Source organism: Macrobrachium rosenbergii, chromosome 15 (assembly GCF_040412425.1).
Source record: "Macrobrachium rosenbergii isolate ZJJX-2024 chromosome 15, ASM4041242v1, whole genome shotgun sequence".
NCBI lineage: Eukaryota > Metazoa > Arthropoda > Malacostraca > Decapoda > Palaemonidae > Macrobrachium > Macrobrachium rosenbergii.
Genome location: NC_089755.1, coordinates 39,877,621 through 39,888,764, shown reverse-complemented (window position 1 = coordinate 39,888,764; position 11,144 = coordinate 39,877,621). Strand labels below are relative to the sequence as shown.

At 33.9% G+C, this 11,144-nt stretch overlaps 1 long non-coding RNA gene across 1 annotated transcript in view; it reads right to left on the bottom strand.

The window, feature by feature from the left end:
• Positions 1-10,280: 10,280 nt before the first annotated feature.
• LOC136846404 (uncharacterized) overlaps positions 10,281-11,144 on the bottom strand; it is a 73,591-nt gene continuing 72,727 nt past the window's right edge. The window contains exon 3 of the long non-coding RNA XR_010855374.1: positions 10,281-10,753. This is a non-coding gene — a long non-coding RNA (uncharacterized lncRNA). The remainder of the gene's footprint in view (positions 10,754-11,144) is intronic.

Below are 11,144 nucleotides of genomic sequence, written 5' to 3'. Positions count from 1 at the left end.
TATTTATTCAATCAAAATTATTCAGTAAAGAATTTGCAGTATGATTACTCTCTCTCTCTCTCTCTCTCTTAAAGAGAAATTTTTAATCCACGCTTATACAATCATTTATTCTATAAAATAATTTACTTGACGATTACTCTTCCCTCTTCTCTCTTTCACTATAACAAATAAGGGAAAAGTTTTAATCACCGCTAATCCAATTATTTATTCAATAAACAATTTGTAATGTGATTACTCTCTCAATCCCTTCCTTTCTATTTTTTTCCTGCTAATGAGAAATTTTCAGTCAACATTTATTCAATTATGTATTTAAGAAAAGTTGAAGTATGATTAACGTCACACCCTGGTCTGTTTGTCTGTCCACAGAAATTGCAGAATTTTCCGTATTCAGTCTGTCAGCCCTTCTTTGGAAAACTCATCTTTGGATTTTACTTAGGAATTCTCCCCTTATGGAGAATTTCCCATGAGAAGAGAGAGAGAGAGAGAGAGAGAGAGAGAGAGAGAGAGAGAGAGAGAGAGAGAGTGTTGAAACCTGCAATTAAAACGTGACGTATGTACCACTTGACATTTTAAGACCATTTAACTTATTTCCAAATTGAATGAGGAAACGTTTATGGCTCTTTGGCACTGTGAGCAATAAGTTCAGACACTATAATATACTGAGCTGTTTTCCCTAACGAAGGGTGGCTCCCGGGAGACGGTAAGGCAATCATTACCCTTGCATTCATACTTAAAACTGCTCATCGCGGCTGAGCGCATAGAGCAGAAAACATCCACAACATTACAACAAAAATGATAATTTATTCATATCATGCTGTGTCTCCTCTCACAATGGGTGGCTCCTGGAGAAATGAACAGGCAACGTACAACTCCACCTTTCTATTTAAAACTGTAATCATTGTTGAGTACAACGTAAAGAAACCTTCCGCAACACTTGCATCTTCATACATCTATTATTATTATTATTATTATTATTATTATTATTATTATTATTATTATTATTCTCGGACCATCTCGTAAATCTAGGAATGTTCTAACACTGAGTTTGAACTTATCAAGAATAGCTCAAGTTTCATTACGCAAATGCAAGAAGGAGCAAAACACTTCGCCAACATGGAAAGCGTATAATAACAGATTTTCCGGCTGGAAACGAAAACACACAATTCTGTGAGAGAGCGAGAGCAGGTGCCTTTTTCTGTGCCTTTAAGAACATAAAGTCCTGTTTCTGTGGAAGAATTCTTTTATTGTCCCGAGTTCCCAAACCTCGTTTCCTGCCTACTTCCTTTTTAGAAGGATGATAGTTTACAACTTCCCATTAGTTACGGCAGCCATTCTAGCGAACGGTCCTGTGAGAAAGAAATCTAACTCAAGTATACGTCTTTCGAATGGGAATTAGGGATTGTAATGGAAAGCTGTACGATGGGTTAATGCTCTTTTTCGGATGGAAGTTTTGGAAAATGGTTATTTCAAGTCATGGTCATAAATTTATGTTTTCGGGACAACAAATAAGCAAATTCTAGATTTAAGCACTTGGTCAGCTTATGATACATCTTAAGGTTAATTTTCCTTTAAGGTGCCCACTGTGAGGTTAACACACCTGCTTTGTTAAGGTGAGAAAAAACCTCGCCTATACGTCCATGTTGTGAAGGTTGGGGGAGTTATTCTTCCTATGTAGGGGGAGGAAGGGAAGTTTACCTCTCCTATATCGTTCATGACACCGGATAAAAGGTGGGTGAGCATAAGCACTCTTGATTCATAAAATTCATAATTAGCGTTTCAAGATGAGGCTGCTAGCCTCAAGCCCTTTCTCACGCGTGTTGAGATCCACTACAGTCATCTGCTTACCAGATACATAAATCTACTTCTCAATACATCATAAGCTTTAGGGTTTACTGGAGATCGTACTCTATGTTGATCCGTCCTATCCAGGGGAGGCAAACCGCTTATTCCATTAAGTACTCTGTTACCTTGTCTCTACAAAACAGGTTCACGCACGCACCCACACACACATGTGCATATACTCGTATATATATATATATATATATATATATATATATATATATATATATATATATATATATATATATATATTATACACACATATATATATATATATATATATATACACACACACATATATATATATATATACAGTATATATAAGCCTTTTCTTCTAGTTAGGGTTGGCTATAAAATCAGAAATTAAGAGCAGTGACTGACACATTCATGCTTTTAACTCTATAGCGTACCGAGCAAACCATAACCACACGTTGTCATTAAATCTACAGTTTAACATTTGAAAACACTAAAATAAAACAAAAACAAAAATTGATAGATCCACTCCAGGAACTAATCAGGCATTCCTTATAAAGCCAACTGTAAATAACTGAAATCCACTGATTACTTTACGAGGGACCTTACGGAAGAACAGACAGCCAAACAAACAGGAGAAACAACCAAACAAACAAGCACGGGAGAACACAATCTCCTTCCAACCTCGTAGGTGCAATTAAAATGCTAAGTAGAAAGTTTTCATGTTTTATGGAAAATGTTTTAGCCAGAACGTAACTCTATTAATAATAATAATAATAATAAAATAATAGAGCGTGTTGTAATTAATTTTAGATTGTTGTTGAAATCTACATAATGAGTATTAATTTTCAACAAAAGTGAGCGGCACAGAAGTTTCAAGAGTTTCTCTCAGTAAAAGAATTAATATTTATGAAGTATTTGATTAAAAGCGTAGATATTTTTATGTGCAGCTTGTGTGTGTTTGTATATATATATATATATATATATATATATATATATATATAAATATATAATTATATATATATATCCCAACGTTCCCGATGTAAGTCCCCTCTATAAAGAGAAACGGCCTACTACTGAAATATATAGACATACATCATACTAAATACGTATATATACAGAATATATATGTATATATACATTTATAACATATATATGTATATATACATATAAATTTATATGTGTATAGTATGTATATATATATATATATATATATATATATATATATATATTTGACATTATCTAACTACTCAATCAACATCAAATTATACGGTAATTATACCATACATGTGTACCCTTACTTGTATATTACGCCTATGGAGCTAAAACCCGAATGCCTTCAGGAGGCAAGGATGATTCCGGAACCGTTTGTTCAGTCCAGGAAATACCTCGGAATTTCTGAAAGCAGAAAACTTGGATGAAGTTGCAAGCGTAATATCTTTTGATGATTCTACATTCGAAACTATCTGTCTTCATTTCAGGATTCGAGACACTATTGCTTTTATAGATTTCCATCTCATAAGTACCAATACTGTCTGTCTGTCTGTCTGTCTCTCTTTCTTGAATGTCCATCTTCCTCTCTTTCAACCACCCTTCTTTCTTCTTGTCTCGCCATAATAACGAGTGAAAAAAAATATTACCGTTATTGTCGGGAGATAAAGAGTCTTCCCTTTTTTTATACGAACTGAAGCGGCCTAAACGTATGGGCACTTTATCTTAAAAGGTAGCCCATAAAGATAGGGTAGAGTCATCGTAGATCAAGTAAGCCCATGATGTGTTCAAAATGTTCTGAGACGTTCATCTCTTTTATGTCTCTGATGTCGATGTGAGGAGGCATTTTTTTAAGGAAAGGGTTGAGGAAATGGAATTCGATGATGATAAGAATAATAATGATAATAGTAATATTAATATTAATGCATTGGCTAAAGAGCAGTAATGATAATCATTTAAAGAATAACAATAATAATAATTTATATAAAATAATAATAATAATAATAATAGTATCCCATCAACACCCTCACATACACGATGTAACGAAAAACTAAATGCGTTAAAAGATAAAATCTAACAGATTAGCGATTTCCTTTCTGAAAAAAAAAACCGCACTTCCTCCTATTAATTTTGACAAGAATTAATGCGTAGTATTTCGAAATGTAATCGTTCGTTTCACAAATTCCCTTGAAATGATTTCGCAAAATCGAGAATACGCATAATTCGGAGTTCACCGTCAACAAAAAATGATTGAAAAAGATCGAGCTTATAAAGATATAACTGAATAACGATGTCAACGCCGTGGGAGCGATTTTTCCCATTAATAGTCAGGGCGATATGAGTGGTGCAATGAAATCATTGAATTATTCTGAACACGCCGATGCATGAATTGATTTCAGTGTGCTTTGTTAGGCTTTTGGTTCTGGTTTTCACGATTTTTATAGCCTATCTTCCTTTAAAAGATAGGTCTATTGATTGTTTATAAAGCCTGTATTACGCCAGCACGGGCTCTTGCTTCAGGAGTAGCCCGCAGTATCTCTTCTTTCGTGGTTAAGCAACCCCTTCCCATTTCGTCCTTCAATTTCACTTTTCTTGTTTTATACGGACCAGGACTAGTAAAGATCACTAGGTTCCCATTCTATAGACCCCTGGTTTGCAAAAAAAAAAAAAAAAAAAGGATTAATAACAAAAATTCACCCTTAGTTTTAAAAAAACAAGTTGATTTTCAAAACGATATCGTTGATTTTTTCAAATCATAAATCGATATCGAACTTTAGTGAACATAATGAAATTTTAAGCTTGAGAACTTGCCTGGATAAAGCACGAGTCATGCTTTATATAAGTAATATTTGTAAAAACAAATATTGCTTAAACTTGTAACACTCTTTACAATGTCAGGAGGGGGCTGCAATGGGGAATAGTGAGGCCCAGGTGGCCCTGAATAATACTCGTATAAAAACTACGCATTTCAAGACTAGAAATAATTGTCATGTTAGAAGTTCTAAAGCGTCAGAAATAATAACAAATGTCACAAGAGATATTAATTACCGTTGTTAAACAATGCTTAGTATTCAATGGCAAAATGTTCATTCTTCTCTGCTAAATTTTGTTTAAATTCTAGCATTCAAAAAGAAGAAAACGCATCAATAAAGGCATTTGTTTGTCAAACAAAGAGTTTACAATAAACAAGTCTGAAAACCGAAACAAACAAGCCATCATCATAATCGTGCACACTCATGCGTTCACCTTTCTCATGAAGCAAATATTCTCTCTCTCTCTCTCGTCTTTGACCAGAGGAACACATCAGAGACTAAAGGGTAACTACTCTTTCACAATGGCTTCAGAATTTTCATTTTCTCGGTTTATTTTCCTCGATGCTGAACAATAGCTAGCGAAGAAACATACGTATTACAGAATGAGCGTGAAAATAAAGTAGAATTCTGGTAAAACGTATCGGTGAAGAAACGACGGAAAGATAAGATATCTAACAGAAGATCATGCGAATAAAAACAGAGTGTTTTCGATTCCAGGGAGCTGTGAAATATATGAAGGCAGAGAAGATGCAAAACGAAGCAAAATACCAAATCGAAAGTTGCAGTGTCTACTGTCAGTGATTCAGAAATTTAAGTACATTTGATTCAATTGCCGCTCGAAGCAAACCTAGAGGACGCTTGCTAATTTCAGAAAAGCGTGGTAATTTCGAAGGCATTAACCGTCTCCTATATCCAGCCTTGAGACCGCCTTGAACATGTGAATTCTCAGGTTAAAAGTGCACCAGAAAAGGCATCTGTGTTCACACTGCGAATGTTGCAGGACGCAAAAAGAAGAAGAAAAAAAAAAACTCTCCGAATGATTACTAAGGGTAACACAATTTGTGGAAGACCAGTATTCGAGTAATATTCAATTACTTAAACATGCAATTATAAATTACTCCAGCCGAGAGAAGAGAGCTATTACTTAACAGAAAGAAAAAAATATCATTTATACAGTAGATAATGTACAGTATAAAGATAAAAAGGCCCATAAAACACTATTGGAACTTTGCAACCATATATTTCGAGTACTTCCTTCTGTGCCCCTGTTCACTGGTAAAATATAGACAGATAATATGATACAAAAGTATCATGATATGATACAAAGTATATGTATATGTATATATATATATATATATATATATATATACATATATATATATATATATATATATACATATATATATATATATATATATATATATCATATATATATATATATTTTACCCTTGAATATATATATATATATAAGCACTCTAAATATATGGTTGCAACGTTCAAATACTATTATTATATACCCCTTGTATTCATATTATAATGTTGTATTTTAAAAGACATTCTCATATATATATATATATTATCTATAACATATATATGTATATATATGTATATATATGTATTTATAAACGTATATATATTCATATTATAATATTGTATTACAGTAAAAGACATTCTCATATATATATATATATATATATATATATATATATATATATATATATATATATATAAATATAATATATATAGCGTTTTACAGATAAACCAGCAATATTAGATGCATGAGAAACTGCCTCCGCACGCACAAACGCAACGCTTTCGAACGAGGAAAAAAATCCATTCGGCTTCGGGGAACCGGTCATTACGGCGAAACAATGTGTCGAAGTTGACGATTCGCTGAACAAATTCCACCTGCATCCAGTCGTCTGGAATTGGAAATCCGCTGACCAGAATTACGCCCCAAATGAAGCCGCCTGGCCGTTCGGTTGAAAGCCCAGTGGAAAATCAACTTCCCAATCTTTTATGAAAACTTCCTTTAAAAGAATCTCGGCTCAACAAAGCTTTGCTAGAATTATTTCCGGGAATTAGAAATGGGGAGAAAAAAATCGACTGATAACAGTGAGGGAGTAAGTGGAGATTTTTATTCCCTTTACCCCGGGTGTATGGATTTTTTTTCGATGAAAATACTATGATACAGGCGTTTTGCGGTTGTCTGTTTTTTACTTGTTTTCCAGATACAAGTCTCTATTCTTAAGAGATTTATACTGAAACTGGAGCAGAAATATAGGGTTAGTGACCTAGGCAGTCAAGAAGCCAGATAAGCCCCAATTTCTTACTTGGTGCAGAAATAAATCTTCTTTAGCTAAGGTCTCAGTGTTGTTTTTCACATAAACGAATTAATTTCATCAAGGCCTTTGCTTACGAAGTATTTCTTTTGCTGACAAAGGAAGATTAGAAATATAAAGAAAAAAGATCTAGGTGTCTGAGAGAATTAAGAAAGAGTAATATATAGAGGCTGAAGTTTTATGAAATAAGAAGAAGAAGAAGAAGAAAAAGTGAAGGAAACAGCCACGTTAGGTGCAATGTTTTGAGTAAATGTAACTGGATGCCACACTTCTCGTTAGTAGTTGACCACAAGGTCCAAATACAAAAGTATGTCTCGTATATGTTCTTTTGGTAATACTGACCAATAGAGTTTTTCTTTCTGCATAGTACCACAAACTCAACCATAAGTGTTCGGAGTCCGAAGAGGTTTGAAAATCTATGATGGGAACGTTGTATGTTTTACTGAAGTAAGTTGTCAGAAAATCTATCTTTTGCAACTATCAAACCCGTTACTTATTTTCTGGTTACGTTAGTCACTGACATGCATTTCTACAACTTATTTTGAATACAAATTTAGTAAAATCATCATACGCAAGCATAAATATGCGCTAATAACTTTCCAAGTAAAATATACTCTTCACACACACATACTGATTTAGGGAAACCACCTTTCGTACACAAGAGATATACACCAGTAAAATACAGAAATATAACACGATCTCTTTACGTGCATATTCATCAAAGGAAACAGGAAATACACTGTCTTGACACAAACTGAGTGAGTAGGAAACCAACTTTCATACACAAACAGAAATATGAAGAAATACCTTCAAAAGCAAAACGAATCCACTTTCATCACGGAAGAAAATATATGCAACGCTTCCTTACATAATCTATATACATGCAAGCAAACGAGAACAGTGAAGCACAAACACAAATAGATTTCGGCAAAGAGTATTATTCAGTCCAACGAAGCGCAAGGAAAACGTAACATCGGTTAAATTCCGCTATGATAAAAAAAGAGGGACTTAACTCACAGATATGACCTGACATGCCTTGTTACATCTTCTGGTACACTGACACTAATTTGAATGTCAACGTTGGAGTAAATAGATTTTGAAACTGACAGGTGTTACTTTATTGCTCACACACCCGTGTGTTTCTTTTCCCTTTTCGTATTTCTTTCAGAATTAATGTTTAAATTGGTTTTCCTTGTGTTCAACGAACCTATGTTGTAATTTTTAGTAACTGGTGAGATACGATAAGAACACGATACTACTATTACTAAAGCTATCACTGTAAACAGCAATAGTAGTATTAGAAACGGTAGTGTAATTTCCGCACTCGATATTAGAAATACTACACAAAAAAACAATTATACTTTCCTTTGTCTAAAAGCAATTATAACACGACAGTCAAAAGAGACAAAGATAAAGATTTTGAACCATTTCTAATAAAAAATACATGGCAGTAATCCTATTGAGAATTTTTAAAACCATTGTAGGATTTGGTAACAAATGATAACCACCCATAAAAGGAGAGAGAGAGAGAGAGAGAGAGAGAGAGAGAGAGAGAGAGAGAGAGAGACTCAAAATGAAATTTTACCAGCCGGGTCAAAGGCAAATTTTTCTTTTGTTGGCTTTGACGAGTGTTCTTTTGAATACGTGAATGTGTAATCCGCGAGACTTGTACCGAATGTAATTGAAGCCGAGTTCCAGGTATTCTGCTTCTCTCGATTCTCGCAACAGCAAGCCCCGCCCTAAGGGTCCGGGCTGGAAAAGGGTATGAAGTTGCCCTTCCAACTACAGCGCATGAAGCTTTTGACACTTGAAAATGATCACTTATTGGTTCTTTACACTCTGATTTCTCTTGCCTTTTTGTGAACCATTGGCACTGAACTACAGACTCTGATTAAGTTAAAAGTGTCAAAACGTTACAACGTTATCTAGTTCAAGCCAACCTCAAATGAGAGGTCCAATGCTTGGATCCCGCGAAGGCGAACGGATAGGCATTCTATGTAAAAAAAATCTACAGTGTCTATTTAGACCTAAACTGAGAATTATGTACCTGGCTGTTAGCCGAATGCAGTTCTTACAACTAGGGTTAAAAATGAAAGGGGCTGGCAATATTAAGCCAACAAGGCTTGATATGTAGTAGAAGTCACACTCTCTAAAGGCAAAAAAAAAAAAAAAATATTTTGTAAACAAAATCTCTGACAGCAATAATGTTACAATTTTACATTATTTTTTTTTTATTTTATGTGAGGGCAAAACCAGAAAAAAGGTTTTTTCCCTCAGTGTCTTTCCTATTCCGGGTGTAATTACATCTCAAGGAGGTAATTACTTTCAGGGCAGACATTAAGGAGATCGAGTTAGGAAGATTTTATATAACCTGAATGTGTGTGTGTGTGTTCATCCTTTCCTAAGGAAAAAAAAAGTAATTACGCAGGAACAGTCAACGTAATTACCCAAGGGTGCGACCGTGAAAGTCGTATTAAAGAGGATGGAAGACATAAAACCGTGTATCCGGTTTCGTGTGAAGTGTTGGATAAACTGAAGACATGAAACAAATATAACTAATTATTATTTTGGGTCGTATCTCTATGAGTTGGAAAACTATTGTGATTCAGGAAAAGGCAATGAAAATATTTTGAAAATTATTTGTGCTATGGTAGCATGAACATAAAATGCATGATAATTATTATAACGATAATCTAAAAAAAAAAAAATAATGTGTTGTCTGCAAGAACAGGGGGAGAATTTATATTAAATTAAAATAGAATAAAAGCGTTGAGTAACTGAGAAACGCGTACCCAAGACTTGTCAGTTAGTTTAAGGATGGTTCTCAAAAAAGTCATTCATAACATCTCAAGTTTGAATGAAAAGTATGAATTGATAACGTAAACCAAAAACAAGTATTTCAAAGCAAATCCTCTCAGCAGTTTTTTTTAGGAAAAAAAGTGATGACAATATCTTAACTGAAAATACAAGCTGTTGAGTAATATGATGATAGGAAACTTGGGGAAATGATAATCATTAGTTTTACGTACTACTCTAATGAGTTAGAAAACTCTAATTTTCATGAATAGTTCGTGGAAATAGAATAAATAAAAGTGGGAAACGTTGTTAAGCTGCAAAACATTGAGAAAAAAACAAATAGCAACAATCATCAGGTAATTGATCAGGTTAACTGAGTTTGAGATCTTAATTCCTATTAAGTATGGCCAATTAGCGGGAATACGGATGAATACTATTACTGTTTTTTACAAAATTTTGTAAGGATTTCCTATTGTCTTCCGTGATCTCCAGCAACAGTGGAATACAAAAATGACACTTTCTGACATTAAATATAATCTGATCATAATATTAGAAGGCAAGAGAGCTTTGATGAAAGGAAGGGTAAAATGTTTGATCATATATCTGGCCAGTGACTAAGATTCAGAGATAAATATAGCAATCATATTTGTTTTCATGAACATGCCAGTGAAAGACAATATTTACAGTTTTTCTCGATCACCCTCTCTCTCTCTCACTCCCTCTTCCCTAAACAAAAGAAGCTACACCAAAATTTTTTTACCTAAAAGGAGACAAGGATACCAAGAAAAGAAATAAAAATCGCGAACAAAACAAAACAAAAAAGCTATCAATGATCGATGTTGAAAATGAAACGAATTCTGTTATTTTGTGAAAAGAAAGAGCATACCTACTGCTGTGCATGAACGGCGTAATCCAACACCCAGTACCGGTATTTTACCAGTTTAGGCACCATGGGGAAAACTGGTCCAGGAAAGACCCGGGCTAACATAACTAGCGAAACTGCAAAATTAAAAAAAAGGAGGCATTTGTTGTGAATCTCCGCTAAATAAATCCTTCTTCATATACCATTCGTTATTATAACGTAAGGTCATTTTAAATAGCTACGGTATAAATGTACGTGAAAGAACGCTTTGAATGAGAAAAAGTAGGACTACTTTACTGAAAAGTGAAATAGCGAGAATTCACAAAACTAAATTGGTAATATCTATTTCCCATTATAAGACATGCAAGATTTACACCCATGGTTAAAATGGGTTAGAAACGAAGTGTTATAACTAAGTTCAAGGAGTCATTTATCCTAATTACACTGAAGAGTATAACCTGAAGAATCCCTCAGTAACCATAATAAGATTACACTTATTTCAGAAATATTGATATTCTACATTTCAAT